Below are 16427 nucleotides of genomic sequence, written 5' to 3'. Positions count from 1 at the left end.
GAATGTATTGGCTACGTGCAGCTTATCTACTATAAGAGGATCGCTTGTTGTTCAAAACTGCAACAGCCACCTGAGCTTTGTAGCATATGGGATATCACATGAGGTGTACAGGAGGTAATTTTCTTTTTCTCCTGTCTGGTTTTCAAACAAGGTAAGAGTTAAGATGTGCACCTTCAGATTGGGGCACATAACTCCACATTTACCAATAACTTGCTCCTTGTCCAGTCGATTCAACTGCTGATAAAACCTATTAAAACCAAAGACTATGTCCGTATGAAATTATTTCAATAAACAAGAGCAGAGTGGCGCAGCGGAAGCGTGCTGGGCCCATAACCCAGAGGTCGATGGATCGAAACCATGCTCTGCTAAAGGAATCCTTTATCAACTCCCATGTTATCTGTTATGTTCCCCTTGTCCTTGCCTTTTAAACATTAACTCATCTCCTGCTGAAAGTGACTTGCTTTTGAAGTTGAAAATGTGACAGAATTGACCCAAGAGCTGAAGCCCTGAACTTGGCTGATATTTTTGTGGGCTTTGATCTCGAGTAAAGCTCTATACTCCCACAGGATATGTGTTTGAAGTTTCTAATGTTCTTCCATCTGTGTCTTCGTTAAGATTGTCCAATTGTCGCCAAAGTGTCATTTACATCTAACCCCCTCCGGTTTGTTTGGGTAAAATCTGTTTCCCAACGGTAGTGTGGCCGAGTGGTCAAAGGCGCTGGATTAAGGCTCCAGTCTGTCAGGAGGCGTGGGTTCAAATCCCACCACTGCCAATAGACTGTCAGTTGAATGTATTGGCTACGTGCAGCTTATCTACTATAAGAGGATCTCTTGTTGTTCAAAACTGCAACAGCCACCTGAGCTTTGTAGCATATGGGATACCACATGAGGTGTACAGGAGGTAATTTTCTTTTTCTCCTGTCTGGTTTTCAAACAAGGTAAGAGTTAAGATGTGCACCTTGAGATTGGGGCACATAACTTCACATTTACCAATAACTTCCTCCTTGTCCAGTCGATTCAACTGCTGATAAAACCTATTAAAACCAAAGACTATGTTCATATGAAATTATTTCAATAAACAAGAGCAGAGTGGCGCAGCGGAAGCGTGCTGGGCCCATAACCCAGAGGTCGATGGATCGAAACCATCCTCTGCTAAAGTAATCCTTTTTACACTGCTATGTCTCCCTTTCCTTCTGAACATGAACTCACCTACTGCTGAAAGTGACTTGCTTTGGCTTTTGAAGTTGATAATATGACAGAATTGACCCAAGAGCTAAAGCCCTGAACTTGGCTGATAGTTTAGTGGTCTTTTGATCTTGAGTCAAGCTCTATACTCCCAGAGGGTATGTGTTTGAAGTTTCGAATGTTCTTCCATGTGTTTCTTCGATTTGATTGTCCAATTGTCGTCAAAGTGGACTTTTCATTCAGACGACTCAGAATTGTTTGGGTAAAATCAGATTTAATGGTAGTGTGGCCGAGTGGTCTAAGGCGCTGGATTTAGGCTCCAGTCTCTCAGGAGGCGTGGGTTCAAATCCCACCACTGCCAATCAACTGCTATTTGCTTGTATGTGTTGGCTACTTGTAGTACTTTCTACTGTAAGATCTGTTGTTGTTGAAAACTGCAAGAGCCAGCTGAGCTTCGTAGCATGTGCAACGTCCATACAGGAGGTGATTTTCTATTCCTTCAGTCTGGTTTTCAAACAAGGTAACACAGGGCGCCTTCCCATTGAGTCACATTTGCCTGTATTTTTCGCTGAGTCCACTTGATTTAACTGCTAAGCCAACCCATTGAAACAATGGACTGTGTTCATATGAAACTGTTTCATTGTAAAACAGCAGAGTGGCGCAGCGGAAGCGTGCTGGGCCCATAACCCAGAGGTCGATGGATCGAAACCATCCTCTGCTAAAGGAATCCTTTATCAACTCCCATGTTATCTGTTATGTTCCCCTTGTCCTTGCCTTCTAAACATTAACTCATCTCCTGCTGAAAGTGACTTGCTTTTGAAGTTGAAAATGTGACAGAATTGACCCAAGAGCTGAAGCCCTGAACTTGGCTGATATTTTTGTGGTCTTTGATCTCGAGTAAAGCTCTATACTCCCACAGGATATGTGTTTGAAGTTTCTAATGTTCTTCCATGTGTGTCTTCGTTAAGATTGTCCAATTGTCGCCAAAGTGTCATTTACATCTAACCCCCTCCGGTTTGTTTTGGTAAAATCTAGTTCCCAACGGTAGTGTGGCCGAGTGGTCAAAGGCGCTGGATTAAGGCTCCAGTCTGTCAGGAGGCGTGGGTTCAAATCCCACCACTGCCAATAGACTGTCAGTTGAATGTATTGGCTACGTGCAGCTTATCTACTATAAGAGGATCTCTTGTTGTTCAAAACTGCAACAGCCACCTGAGCTTTGTAGCATATGGGATATCACATGAGGTGTACAGGAGGTAATTTTCTTTTTCTCCTGTCTGGTTTTCAAACAAGGTAAGAGTTAAGATGTGCACCTTCAGATTGGGGCACATAACTCCACATTTACCAATAACTTGCTCCTTGTCCAGTCGATTCAACTGCTGATAAAACCTATTAAAACCAAAGACTATGTCCGTATGAAATTATTTCAATAAACAAGAGCAGAGTGGCGCAGCGGAAGCGTGCTGGGCCCATAACCCAGAGGTCGATGGATCGAAACCATCCTCTGCTAAAGGAATCCTTTATCAACTCCCATGTTATCTGTTATGTTCCCCTTGTCCTTGCCTTCTAAACATTAACTCATCTCCTGCTGAAAGTGACTTGCTTTTGAAGTTGAAAATGTGACAGAATTGACCCAAGAGCTGAAGCCCTGAACTTGGCTGACATTTTTGTGGTCTTTGATCTCGAGTAAAGCTCTATACTCCCACAGGATATGTGTTTGAAGTTTCTAATAATCTTCCATGTGTGTCTTCGTTAAGATTGTCCAATTGTCGCCAAAGTGTCATTTACATCTAACCCCCTCCGGTTTGTTTGGGTAAAATCTAGTTCCCAACGGTAGTGTGGCCGAGTGGTCAAAGGCGCTGGATTAAGGCTCCAGTCTCTCAGGAGGCGTGGGTTCAAATCCCACCACTGCCAATAGACTGTCAGTTGAATGTATTGGCTACGTGCAGCTTATCTACTATAAGAGGATCTCTTGTTGTTCAAAACTGCAACAGCCACCTGAGCTTTGTAGCATATGGGATATCACATGAGGTGTACAGGAGGTAATTTTCTTTTTCTCCTGTCTGGTTTTCAAACAAGGTAAGAGTTAAGATGTGCACCTTCAGATTGGGGCACATAACTTCACATTTACCAATAACTTCCTCCTTGTCCAGTCGATTCAACTGCTGATAAAACCTATTAAAACCAAAGACTATGTTCGTATGAAATTATTTCAATAAACAAGAGCAGAGTGGCGCAGCGGAAGCGTGCTGGGCCCATAACCCAGAGGTCGATGGATCGAAACCATCCTCTGCTAAAGTAATCCTTTTTACACTGCTATGTCTCCCTTTCCTTCTGAACATGAACTCACCTACTGCTGAAAGTGACTTGCTTTGGCTTTTGAAGTTGATAATATGACAGAATTGACCCAAGAGCTAAAGCCATGAACTTGGCTGATAGTTTAGTGGTCTTTTGATCTTGAGTCAAGCTCTATACTCCCAGAGGGTATGTGTTTGAAGTTTCGAATGTTCTTCCATGTGTTTCTTCGATTTGATTGTCCAATTGTCGTCAAAGTGGACTTTTCATTCAGACGACTCAGAATTGTTTGGGTAAAATCAGATTTAATGGTAGTGTGGCCGAGTGGTCTAAGGCGCTGGATTTAGGCTCCAGTCTCTCAGGAGGCGTGGGTTCAAATCCCACCACTGCCAATCAACTGCTATTTGCTTGTATGTGTTGGCTACTTGTAGTACTTTCTACTGTAAGATCTGTTGTTGTTGAAAACTGCAAGAGCCAGCTGAGCTTCGTAGCATGTGCAATGTCCATACAGGAGGTGATTTTCTATTCCTTCAGTCTGGTTTTCAAACAAGGTAACACAGGGCGCCTTCCCATTGAGTCACATTTGCCTGTATTTTTCGCTGAGTCCACTTGATTTAACTGCTAAGCCAACCCATTGAAACAATGGACTGTGTTCATATGAAACTGTTTCATTGTAAAACAGCAGAGTGGCGCAGCGGAAGCGTGCTGGGCCCATAACCCAGAGGTCGATGGATCGAAACCATCCTCTGCTAAAGGAATCCTTTATCAACTCCCATGTTATCTGTTATGTTCCTCTTGTCCTTGCCTTCTAAACATTAACTCATCTCCTGCTGAAAGTGACTTGCTTTTGAAGTTGAAAATGTGACAGAATTGACCCAAGAGCTGAAGCCCTGAACTTGGCTGATATTTTTGTGGGCTTTGATCTCGAGTAAAGCTCTATACTCCCACAGGATATGTGTTTGAAGTTTCTAATGTTCTTCCATCTGTGTCTTTGTTAAGATTGTCCAATTGTCGCCAAAGTGTCATTTACATCTAACCCCCTCCGGTTTGTTTGGGTAAAATCTAGTTCCCAACGGTAGTGTGGCCGAGTGGTCAAAGGCGCTGGATTAAGGCTCCAGTCTCTCAGGAGGCGTGGGTTCAAATCCCACCACTGCCAATAGACTGTCAGTTGAATGTATTGGCTACGTGCAGCTTATCTACTATAAGAGGATCTCTTGTTGTTCAAAACTGCAACAGCCAGCTGAGCTTTGTAGCATATGGGATATCACATGAGGTGTACAGGAGGTAATTTTCTTTTTCTCCTGTCTGGTTTTCAAACGAGGTAAGAGTTAAGATGTGCACCTTCAGATTGGGGCACATAACTCCACATTTACCAATAACTTCCTCCTTGTCCAGTCGATTCAACTGCTGATAAAACCTATTAAAACCAAAGACTATGTCCGTATGAAATTATTTCAATAAACAAGAGCAGAGTGGCGCAGCGGAAGCGTGCTGGGCCCATAACCCAGAGGTCGATGGATCGAAACCATCCTCTGCTAAAGGAATCCTTTATCAACTCCCATGGTATCTGTTATGTTCCCCTTGTCCTTGCCTTCTAAACATTAACTCATCTCCTGCTGAAAGTGACTTGCTTTTGAAGTTGAAAATGTGACAGAATTGACCCAAGAGCTGAAGCCCTGAACTTGGCTGATATTTTTGTGGGCTTTGATCTCGAGTAAAGCTCTATACTCCCACAGGATATGTGTTTGAAGTTTCTAATGTTCTTCCATGTGTGTCTTCGTTAAGATTGTCCAATTGTCGCCAAAGTGTCATTTACATCTAACCCCCTCCGGTTTGTTTTGGTAAAATCTAGTTCCCAACGGTAGTGTGGCCGAGTGGTCAAAGGCGCTGGATTAAGGCTCCAGTCTGTCAGGAGGCGTGGGTTCAAATCCCACCACTGCCAATAGACTGTCAGTTGAATGTATTGGCTACGTGCAGCTTATCTACTATAAGAGGATCTCTTGTTGTTCAAAACTGCAACAGCCACCTGAGCTTTGTAGCATATGGGATATCACATGAGGTGTACAGGAGGTAATTTTCTTTTTCTCCTGTCTGGTTTTCAAACAAGGTAAGAGTTAAGATGTGCACCTTCAGATTGGGGCACATAACTTCACATTTACCAATAACTTCCTCCTTGTCCAGTCGATTCAACTGCTGATAAAACCTATTAAAACCAAAGACTATGTTCATATGAAATTATTTCAATAAACAAGAGCAGAGTGGCGCAGCGGAAGCGTGCTGGGCCCATAACCCAGAGGTCGATGGATCGAAACCATCCTCTGCTAAAGTAATCCTTTTTACACTGCTATGTCTCCCTTTCCTTCTGAACATGAACTCACCTACTGCTGAAAGTGACTTGCTTTGGCTTTTGAAGTTGATAATATGACAGAATTGACCCAAGAGCTAAAGCCCTGAACTTGGCTGATAGTTTAGTGGTCTTTTGATCTTGAGTCAAGCTCTATACTCCCAGAGGGTATGTGTTTGAAGTTTCGAATGTTCTTCCATGTGTTTCTTCGATTTGATTGTCCAATTGTCGTCAAAGTGGACTTTTCATTCAGACGACTCAGAATTGTTTGGGTAAAATCAGATTTAATGGTAGTGTGGCCGAGTGGTCTAAGGCGCTGGATTTAGGCTCCAGTCTCTCAGGAGGCGTGGGTTCAAATCCCACCACTGCCAATCAACTGCTATTTGCTTGTATGTGTTGGCTACTTGTAGTACTTTCTACTGTAAGATCTGTTGTTGTTGAAAACTGCAAGAGCCAGCTGAGCTTCGTAGCATGTGCAATGTCCATACAGGAGGTGATTTTCTATTCCTTCAGTCTGGTTTTCAAACAAGGTAACACAGGGCGCCTTCCCATTGAGTCACATTTGCCTGTATTTTTCGCTGAGTCCACTTGATTTAACTGCTAAGCCAACCCATTGAAACAATGGACTGTGTTCATATGAAACTGTTTCATTGTAAAACAGCAGAGTGGCGCAGCGGAAGCGTGCTGGGCCCATAACCCAGAGGTCGATGGATCGAAACCATCCTCTGCTAAAGGAATCCTTTATCAACTCCCATGTTATCTGTTATGTTCCTCTTGTCCTTGCCTTCTAAACATTAACTCATCTCCTGCTGAAAGTGACTTGCTTTTGAAGTTGAAAATGTGACAGAATTGACCCAAGAGCTGAAGCCCTGAACTTGGCTGATATTTTTGTGGGCTTTGATCTCGAGTAAAGCTCTATACTCCCACAGGATATGTGTTTGAAGTTTCTAATGTTCTTCCATCTGTGTCTTCGTTAAGATTGTCCAATTGTCGCCAAAGTGTCATTTACATCTAACCCCCTCCGGTTTGTTTGGGTAAAATCTATTTCCCAACGGTAGTGTGGCCGAGTGGTCAAAGGCGCTGGATTAAGGCTCCAGTCTCTCAGGAGGCGTGGGTTCAAATCCCACCACTGCCAATAGACTGTCAGTTGAATGTATTGGCTACGTGCAGCTTATCTACTAGTTGTAGAAAACTGCAACAGCCAGCTGAGCTTTGTAGCATATGGGGTGTACAGGAGGTAATTTTCTTTTTCTCCTGTCTGGTTTTCAAACGAGGTAAGAGTTAAGATGTGCACCTTCAGATTGGGGCACATAACTTCACATTTACCAATAACTTCCTCCTTGTCCAGTCGATTCAACTGCTGATAAAACCTATTAAAACCAAAGACTATGTCCGTATGAAATTATTTCAATAAACAAGAGCAGAGTGGCGCAGCGGAAGCGTGCTGGGCCCATAACCCAGAGGTCGATGGATCGAAACCATCCTCTGCTAAAGGAATCCTTTATCAACTCCCATGTTATCTGTTATGTTCCCCTTGTCCTTGCCTTCTAAACATTAACTCATCTCCTGCTGAAAGTGACTTGCTTTTGAAGTTGAAAATGTGACAGAATTGACCCAAGAGCTGAAGCCCTGAACTTGGCTGATATTTTTGTGGGCTTTGATCTCGAGTAAAGCTCTATACTCCCACAGGATATGTGTTTGAAGTTTCTAATGTTCTTCCATGTGTGTCTTCGTTAAGATTGTCCAATTGTCGCCAAAGTGTTATTTACATCTAACCCCCTCCGGTTTGTTTTGGTAAAATCTAGTTCCCAACGGTAGTGTGGCCGAGTGGTCAAAGGCGCTGGATTAAGGCTCCAGTCTGTCAGGAGGCGTGGGTTCAAATCCCACCACTGCCAATAGACTGTCAGTTGAATGTATTGGCTACGTGCAGCTTATCTACTATAAGAGGATCGCTTGTTGTTCAAAACTGCAACAGCCACCTGAGCTTTGTAGCATATGGGATATCACATGAGGTGTACAGGAGGTAATTTTCTTTTTCTCCTGTCTGGTTTTCAAACAAGGTAAGAGTTAAGATGTGCACCTTCAGATTGGGGCACATAACTCCACATTTACCAATAACTTGCTCCTTGTCCAGTCGATTCAACTGCTGATAAAACCTATTAAAACCAAAGACTATGTCCGTATGAAATTATTTCAATAAACAAGAGCAGAGTGGCGCAGCGGAAGCGTGCTGGGCCCATAACCCAGAGGTCGCTGGATCGAAACCATCCTCTGCTAAAGGAATCCTTTATCAACTCCCATGTTATCTGTTATGTTCCCCTTGTCCTTGCCTTTTAAACATTAACTCATCTCCTGCTGAAAGTGACTTGCTTTTGAAGTTGAAAATGTGACAGAATTGACCCAAGAGCTGAAGCCCTGAACTTGGCTGACATTTTTGTGGTCTTTGATCTCGAGTAAAGCTCTATACTCCCACAGGATATGTGTTTGAAGTTTCTAATAATCTTCCATGTGTGTCTTCGTTAAGATTGTCCAATTGTCGCCAAAGTGTCATTTACATCTAACCCCCTCCGGTTTGTTTGGGTAAAATCTAGTTCCCAACGGTAGTGTGGCCGAGTGGTCAAAGGCGCTGGATTAAGGCTCCAGTCTCTCAGGAGGCGTGGGTTCAAATCCCACCACTGCCAATAGACTGTCAGTTGAATGTATTGGCTACGTGCAGCTAATCTACTATAAGAGGATCTCTTGTTGTTCAAAACTGCAACAGCCACCTGAGCTTTGTAGCATATGGGATATCACATGAGGTGTACAGGAGGTAATTTTCTTTTTCTCCTGTCTGGTTTTCAAACAAGGTAAGAGTTAAGATGTGCACCTTCAGATTGGGGCACATAACTTCACATTTACCAATAACTTCCTCCTTGTCCAGTCGATTCAACTGCTGATAAAACCTATTAAAACCAAAGACTATGTTCGTATGAAATTATTTCAATAAACAAGAGCAGAGTGGCGCAGCGGAAGCGTGCTGGGCCCATAACCCAGAGGTCGATGGATCGAAACCATCCTCTGCTAAAGTAATCCTTTTTACACTGCTATGTCTCCCTTTCCTTCTGAACATGAACTCACCTACTGCTGAAAGTGACTTGCTTTGGCTTTTGAAGTTGATAATATGACAGAATTGACCCAAGAGCTAAAGCCATGAACTTGGCTGATAGTTTAGTGGTCTTTTGATCTTGAGTCAAGCTCTATACTCCCAGAGGGTATGTGTTTGAAGTTTCGAATGTTCTTCCATGTGTTTCTTCGATTTGATTGTCCAATTGTCGTCAAAGTGGACTTTTCATTCAGACGACTCAGAATTGTTTGGGTAAAATCAGATTTAATGGTAGTGTGGCCGAGTGGTCTAAGGCGCTGGATTTAGGCTCCAGTCTCTCAGGAGGCGTGGGTTCAAATCCCACCACTGCCAATCAACTGCTATTTGCTTGTATGTGTTGGCTACTTGTAGTACTTTCTACTGTAAGATCTGTTGTTGTTGAAAACTGCAAGAGCCAGCTGAGCTTCGTAGCATGTGCAATGTCCATACAGGAGGTGATTTTCTATTCCTTCAGTCTGGTTTTCAAACAAGGTAACACAGGGCGCCTTCCCATTGAGTCACATTTGCCTGTATTTTTCGCTGAGTCCACTTGATTTAACTGCTAAGCCAACCCATTGAAACAATGGACTGTGTTCATATGAAACTGTTTCATTGTAAAACAGCAGAGTGGCGCAGCGGAAGCGTGCTGGGCCCATAACCCAGAGGTCGATGGATCGAAACCATCCTCTGCTAAAGGAATCCTTTATCAACTCCCATGTTATCTGTTATGTTCCTCTTGTCCTTGCCTTCTAAACATTAACTCATCTCCTGCTGAAAGTGACTTGCTTTTGAAGTTGAAAATGTGACAGAATTGACCCAAGAGCTGAAGCCCTGAACTTGGCTGATATTTTTGTGGGCTTTGATCTCGAGTAAAGCTCTATACTCCCACAGGATATGTGTTTGAAGTTTCTAATGTTCTTCCATCTGTGTCTTCGTTAAGATTGTCCAATTGTCGCCAAAGTGTCATTTACATCTAACCCCCTCCGGTTTGTTTGGGTAAAATCTAGTTCCCAACGGTAGTGTGGCCGAGTGGTCAAAGGCGCTGGATTAAGGCTCCAGTCTCTCAGGAGGCGTGGGTTCAAATCCCACCACTGCCAATAGACTGTCAGTTGAATGTATTGGCTACGTGCAGCTTATCTACTAGTTGTAGAAAACTGCAACAGCCAGCTGAGCTTTGTAGCATATGGGGTGTACAGGAGGTAATTTTCTTTTTCTCCTGTCTGGTTTTCAAACGAGGTAAGAGTTAAGATGTGCACCTTCAGATTGGGGCACATAACTTCACATTTACCAATAACTTCCTCCTTGTCCAGTCGATTCAACTGCTGATAAAACCTATTAAAACCAAAGACTATGTCCGTATGAAATTATTTCAATAAACAAGAGCAGAGTGGCGCAGCGGAAGCGTGCTGGGCCCATAACCCAGAGGTCGATGGATCGAAACCATCCTCTGCTAAAGGAATCCTTTATCAACTCCCATGTTATCTGTTATGTTCCCCTTGTCCTTGCCTTCTAAACATTAACTCATCTCCTGCTGAAAGTGACTTGCTTTTGAAGTTGAAAATGTGACAGAATTGACCCAAGAGCTGAAGCCCTGAACTTGGCTGATATTTTTGTGGGCTTTGATCTCGAGTAAAGCTCTAAACTCCCACAGGATATGTGTTTGAAGTTTCTAATGTTCTTCCATCTGTGTCTTCGTTAAGATTGTCCAATTGTCGCCAAAGTGTCATTTACATCTAACCCCCTCCGGTTTGTTTGGGTAAAATCTGTTTCCCAACGGTAGTGTGGCCGAGTGGTCAAAGGCGCTGGATTAAGGCTCCAGTCTGTCAGGAGGCGTGGGTTCAAATCCCACCACTGCCAATAGACTGTCAGTTGAATGTATTGGCTACGTGCAGCTTATCTACTATAAGAGGATCTCTTGTTGTTCAAAACTGCAACAGCCACCTGAGCTTTGTAGCATATGGGATACCACATGAGGTGTACAGGAGGTAATTTTCTTTTTCTCCTGTCTGGTTTTCAAACAAGGTAAGAGTTAAGATGTGCACCTTGAGATTGGGGCACATAACTTCACATTTACCAATAACTTCCTCCTTGTCCAGTCGATTCAACTGCTGATAAAACCTATTAAAACCAAAGACTATGTTCATATGAAATTATTTCAATAAACAAGAGCAGAGTGGCGCAGCGGAAGCGTGCTGGGCCCATAACCCAGAGGTCGATGGATCGAAACCATCCTCTGCTAAAGTAATCCTTTTTACACTGCTATGTCTCCCTTTCCTTCTGAACATGAACTCACCTACTGCTGAAAGTGACTTGCTTTGGCTTTTGAAGTTGATAATATGACAGAATTGACCCAAGAGCTAAAGCCCTGAACTTGGCTGATAGTTTAGTGGTCTTTTGATCTTGAGTCAAGCTCTATACTCCCAGAGGGTATGTGTTTGAAGTTTCGAATGTTCTTCCATGTGTTTCTTCGATTTGATTGTCCAATTGTCGTCAAAGTGGACTTTTCATTCAGACGACTCAGAATTGTTTGGGTAAAATCAGATTTAATGGTAGTGTGGCCGAGTGGTCTAAGGCGCTGGATTTAGGCTCCAGTCTCTCAGGAGGCGTGGGTTCAAATCCCACCACTGCCAATCAACTGCTATTTGCTTGTATGTGTTGGCTACTTGTAGTACTTTCTACTGTAAGATCTGTTGTTGTTGAAAACTGCAAGAGCCAGCTGAGCTTCGTAGCATGTGCAATGTCCATACAGGAGGTGATTTTCTATTCCTTCAGTCTGGTTTTCAAACAAGGTAACACAGGGCGCCTTCCCATTGAGTCACATTTGCCTGTATTTTTCGCTGAGTCCACTTGATTTAACTGCTAAGCCAACCCATTGAAACAATGGACTGTGTTCATATGAAACTGTTTCATTGTAAAACAGCAGAGTGGCGCAGCGGAAGCGTGCTGGGCCCATAACCCAGAGGTCGATGGATCGAAACCATCCTCTGCTAAAGGAATCCTTTATCAACTCCCATGTTATCTGTTATGTTCCCCTTGTCCTTGCCTTCTAAACATTAACTCATCTCCTGCTGAAAGTGACTTGCTTTTGAAGTTGAAAATGTGACAGAATTGACCCAAGAGCTGAAGCCCTGAACTTGGCTGATATTTTTGTGGTCTTTGATCTCGAGTAAAGCTCTATACTCCCACAGGATATGTGTTTGAAGTTTCTAATGTTCTTCCATGTGTGTCTTCGTTAAGATTGTCCAATTGTCGCCAAAGTGTCATTTACATCTAACCCCCTCCGGTTTGTTTTGGTAAAATCTAGTTCCCAACGGTAGTGTGGCCGAGTGGTCAAAGGCGCTGGATTAAGGCTCCAGTCTGTCAGGAGGCGTGGGTTCAAATCCCACCACTGCCAATAGACTGTCAGTTGAATGTATTGGCTACGTGCAGCTTATCTACTATAAGAGGATCTCTTGTTGTTCAAAACTGCAACAGCCACCTGAGCTTTGTAGCATATGGGATATCACATGAGGTGTACAGGAGGTAATTTTCTTTTTCTCCTGTCTGGTTTTCAAACAAGGTAAGAGTTAAGATGTTCACCTTCAGATTGGGGCACATAACTCCACATTTACCAATAACTTGCTCCTTGTCCAGTCGATTCAACTGCTGATAAAACCTATTAAAACCAAAGACTATGTCCGTATGAAATTATTTCAATAAACAAGAGCAGAGTGGCGCAGCGGAAGCGTGCTGGGCCCATAACCCAGAGGTCGATGGATCGAAACCATCCTCTGCTAAAGGAATCCTTTATCAACTCCCATGTTATCTGTTATGTTCCCCTTGTCCTTGCCTTTTAAACATTAACTCATCTCCTGCTGAAAGTGACTTGCTTTTGAAGTTGAAAATGTGACAGAATTGACCCAAGAGCTGAAGCCCTGAACTTGGCTGACATTTTTGTGGTCTTTGATCTCGAGTAAAGCTCTATACTCCCACAGGATATGTGTTTGAAGTTTCTAATAATCTTCCATGTGTGTCTTCGTTAAGATTGTCCAATTGTCGCCAAAGTGTCATTTACATCTAACCCCCTCCGGTTTGTTTGGGTAAAATCTAGTTCCCAACGGTAGTGTGGCCGAGTGGTCAAAGGCGCTGGATTAAGGCTCCAGTCTCTCAGGAGGCGTGGGTTCAAATCCCACCACTGCCAATAGACTGTCAGTTGAATGTATTGGCTACGTGCAGCTTATCTACTATAAGAGGATCTCTTGTTGTTCAAAACTGCAACAGCCACCTGAGCTTTGTAGCATATGGGATATCACATGAGGTGTACAGGAGGTAATTTTCTTTTTCTCCTGTCTGGTTTTCAAACAAGGTAAGAGTTAAGATGTGCACCTTCAGATTGGGGCACATAACTTCACATTTACCAATAACTTCCTCCTTGTCCAGTCGATTCAACTGCTGATAAAACCTATTAAAACCAAAGACTATGTTCGTATGAAATTATTTCAATAAACAAGAGCAGAGTGGCGCAGCGGAAGCGTGCTGGGCCCATAACCCAGAGGTCGATGGATCGAAACAATCCTCTGCTAAAGTAATCCTTTTTACACTGCTATGTCTCCCTTTCCTTCTGAACATGAACTCACCTACTGCTGAAAGTGACTTGCTTTGGCTTTTGAAGTTGATAATATGACAGAATTGACCCAAGAGCTAAAGCCATGAACTTGGCTGATAGTTTAGTGGTCTTTTGATCTTGAGTCAAGCTCTATACTCCCAGAGGGTATGTGTTTGAAGTTTCGAATGTTCTTCCATGTGTTTCTTCGATTTGATTGTCCAATTGTCGTCAAAGTGGACTTTTCATTCAGACGACTCAGAATTGTTTGGGTAAAATCACAATTAATGGTAGTGTGGCCGAGTGGTCTAAGGCGCTGGATTTAGGCTCCAGTCTCTCAGGAGGCGTGGGTTCAAATCCCACCACTGCCAATCAACTGCTATTTGCTTGTATGTGTTGGCTACTTGTAGTACTTTCTACTGTAAGATCTGTTGTTGTTGAAAACTGCAAGAGCCAGCTGAGCTTCGTAGCATGTGCAATGTCCATACAGGAGGTGATTTTCTATTCCTTCAGTCTGGTTTTCAAACAAGGTAACACAGGGCGCCTTCCCATTGAGTCACATTTGCCTGTATTTTTCGCTGAGTCCACTTGATTTAACTGCTAAGCCAACCCATTGAAACAATGGACTGTGTTCATATGAAACTGTTTCATTGTAAAACAGCAGAGTGGCGCAGCGGAAGCGTGCTGGGCCCATAACCCAGAGGTCGATGGATCGAAACCATCCTCTGCTAAAGGAATCCTTTATCAACTCCCATGTTATCTGTTATGTTCCTCTTGTCCTTGCCTTCTAAACATTAACTCATCTCCTGCTGAAAGTGACTTGCTTTTGAAGTTGAAAATGTGACAGAATTGACCCAAGAGCTGAAGCCCTGAACTTGGCTGATATTTTTGTGGGCTTTGATCTCGAGTAAAGCTCTATACTCCCACAGGATATGTGTTTGAAGTTTCTAATGTTCTTCCATCTGTGTCTTCGTTAAGATTGTCCAATTGTCGCCAAAGTGTCATTTACATCTAACCCCCTCCGGTTTGTTTGGGTAAAATCTATTTCCCAACGGTAGTGTGGCCGAGTGGTCAAAGGCGCTGGATTAAGGCTCCAGTCTCTCAGGAGGCGTGGGTTCAAATCCCACCACTGCCAATAGACTGTCAGTTGAATGTATTGGCTACGTGCAGCTTATCTACTAGTTGTAGAAAACTGCAACAGCCAGCTGAGCTTTGTAGCATATGGGGTGTACAGGAGGTAATTTTCTTTTTCTCCTGTCTGGTTTTCAAACGAGGTAAGAGTTAAGATGTGCACCTTCAGATTGGGGCACATAACTTCACATTTACCAATAACTTCCTCCTTGTCCAGTCGATTCAACTGCTGATAAAACCTATTAAAACCAAAGACTATGTCCGTATGAAATTATTTCAATAAACAAGAGCAGAGTGGCGCAGCGGAAGCGTGCTGGGCCCATAACCCAGAGGTCGATGGATCGAAACCATCCTCTGCTAAAGGAATCCTTTATCAACTCCCATGTTATCTGTTATGTTCCCCTTGTCCTTGCCTTCTAAACATTAACTCATCTCCTGCTGAAAGTGACTTGCTTTTGAAGTTGAAAATGTGACAGAATTGACCCAAGAGCTGAAGCCCTGAACTTGGCTGATATTTTTGTGGGCTTTGATCTCGAGTAAAGCTCTATACTCCCACAGGATATGTGTTTGAAGTTTCTAATGTTCTTCCATGTGTGTCTTCGTTAAGATTGTCCAATTGTCGCCAAAGTGTTATTTACATCTAACCCCCTCCGGTTTGTTTTGGTAAAATCTAGTTCCCAACGGTAGTGTGGCCGAGTGGTCAAAGGCGCTGGATTAAGGCTCCAGTCTGTCAGGAGGCGTGGGTTCAAATCCCACCACTGCCAATAGACTGTCAGTTGAATGTATTGGCTACGTGCAGCTTATCTACTATAAGAGGATCGCTTGTTGTTCAAAACTGCAACAGCCACCTGAGCTTTGTAGCATATGGGATATCACATGAGGTGTACAGGAGGTAATTTTCTTTTTCTCCTGTCTGGTTTTCAAACAAGGTAAGAGTTAAGATGTGCACCTTCAGATTGGGGCACATAACTCCACATTTACCAATAACTTGCTCCTTGTCCAGTCGATTCAACTGCTGATAAAACCTATTAAAACCAAAGACTATGTCCGTATGAAATTATTTCAATAAACAAGAGCAGAGTGGCGCAGCGGAAGCGTGCTGGGCCCATAACCCAGAGGTCGCTGGATCGAAACCATCCTCTGCTAAAGGAATCCTTTATCAACTCCCATGTTATCTGTTATGTTCCCCTTGTCCTTGCCTTTTAAACATTAACTCATCTCCTGCTGAAAGTGACTTGCTTTTGAAGTTGAAAATGTGACAGAATTGACCCAAGAGCTGAAGCCCTGAACTTGGCTGACATTTTTGTGGTCTTTGATCTCGAGTAAAGCTCTATACTCCCACAGGATATGTGTTTGAAGTTTCTAATAATCTTCCATGTGTGTCTTCGTTAAGATTGTCCAATTGTCGCCAAAGTGTCATTTACATCTAACCCCCTCCGGTTTGTTTGGGTAAAATCTAGTTCCCAACGGTAGTGTGGCCGAGTGGTCAAAGGCGCTGGATTAAGGCTCCAGTCTCTCAGGAGGCGTGGGTTCAAATCCCACCACTGCCAATAGACTGTCAGTTGAATGTATTGGCTACGTGCAGCTAATCTACTATAAGAGGATCTCTTGTTGTTCAAAACTGCAACAGCCACCTGAGCTTTGTAGCATATGGGATATCACATGAGGTGTACAGGAGGTAATTTTCTTTTTCTCCTGTCTGGTTTTCAAACAAGGTAAGAGTTAAGATGTGCACCTTCAGATTGGGGCACATAACTTCACATTTACCAATAA

General features: G+C 43.2%; 14 non-coding genes across 14 annotated transcripts; all 14 read left to right on the top strand.

Annotated features, from left to right (window-relative positions):
- The first annotated feature begins 1463 nt into the window (after positions 1-1463).
- Positions 1464-1545, top strand: trnal-uag (transfer RNA leucine (anticodon UAG)). The gene has a single exon. It is a non-coding gene; the product is annotated as a tRNA-Leu (tRNA).
- A 1468-nt stretch (positions 1546-3013) lies between these two features.
- Positions 3014-3095, top strand: trnal-aag (transfer RNA leucine (anticodon AAG)). Its single transcript has one exon. It is a non-coding gene; the product is annotated as a tRNA-Leu (tRNA).
- Positions 3096-3786: 691 nt separating this feature from the next.
- trnal-uag (transfer RNA leucine (anticodon UAG)) lies at positions 3787-3868 on the top strand. Its single transcript has one exon. It is a non-coding gene; the product is annotated as a tRNA-Leu (tRNA).
- Positions 3869-4550: 682 nt separating this feature from the next.
- Positions 4551-4632, top strand: trnal-aag (transfer RNA leucine (anticodon AAG)). Its single transcript has one exon. It is a non-coding gene; the product is annotated as a tRNA-Leu (tRNA).
- A 1477-nt stretch (positions 4633-6109) lies between these two features.
- Positions 6110-6191, top strand: trnal-uag (transfer RNA leucine (anticodon UAG)). The gene has a single exon. It is a non-coding gene; the product is annotated as a tRNA-Leu (tRNA).
- Positions 6192-6873: 682 nt separating this feature from the next.
- On the top strand, positions 6874-6955 carry trnal-aag (transfer RNA leucine (anticodon AAG)). Its single transcript has one exon. It is a non-coding gene; the product is annotated as a tRNA-Leu (tRNA).
- A 1464-nt stretch (positions 6956-8419) lies between these two features.
- On the top strand, positions 8420-8501 carry trnal-aag (transfer RNA leucine (anticodon AAG)). Its single transcript has one exon. It is a non-coding gene; the product is annotated as a tRNA-Leu (tRNA).
- Positions 8502-9192: 691 nt separating this feature from the next.
- Positions 9193-9274, top strand: trnal-uag (transfer RNA leucine (anticodon UAG)). Its single transcript has one exon. It is a non-coding gene; the product is annotated as a tRNA-Leu (tRNA).
- A 682-nt stretch (positions 9275-9956) lies between these two features.
- trnal-aag (transfer RNA leucine (anticodon AAG)) lies at positions 9957-10038 on the top strand. Its single transcript has one exon. It is a non-coding gene; the product is annotated as a tRNA-Leu (tRNA).
- Positions 10039-11489: 1451 nt separating this feature from the next.
- Positions 11490-11571, top strand: trnal-uag (transfer RNA leucine (anticodon UAG)). The gene has a single exon. It is a non-coding gene; the product is annotated as a tRNA-Leu (tRNA).
- A 1468-nt stretch (positions 11572-13039) lies between these two features.
- trnal-aag (transfer RNA leucine (anticodon AAG)) lies at positions 13040-13121 on the top strand. Its single transcript has one exon. It is a non-coding gene; the product is annotated as a tRNA-Leu (tRNA).
- A 691-nt stretch (positions 13122-13812) lies between these two features.
- trnal-uag (transfer RNA leucine (anticodon UAG)) lies at positions 13813-13894 on the top strand. Its single transcript has one exon. It is a non-coding gene; the product is annotated as a tRNA-Leu (tRNA).
- A 682-nt stretch (positions 13895-14576) lies between these two features.
- trnal-aag (transfer RNA leucine (anticodon AAG)) lies at positions 14577-14658 on the top strand. The gene has a single exon. It is a non-coding gene; the product is annotated as a tRNA-Leu (tRNA).
- Positions 14659-16122: 1464 nt separating this feature from the next.
- Positions 16123-16204, top strand: trnal-aag (transfer RNA leucine (anticodon AAG)). The gene has a single exon. It is a non-coding gene; the product is annotated as a tRNA-Leu (tRNA).
- The last annotated feature ends 223 nt before the right edge of the window (positions 16205-16427 follow it).

This window comes from Pleuronectes platessa, chromosome 8 (assembly GCF_947347685.1).
Source record: "Pleuronectes platessa chromosome 8, fPlePla1.1, whole genome shotgun sequence".
Classification (NCBI taxonomy): Eukaryota; Metazoa; Chordata; class Actinopteri; order Pleuronectiformes; family Pleuronectidae; genus Pleuronectes; species Pleuronectes platessa.
This window is presented reverse-complemented; position numbering and strand designations above follow the sequence as displayed.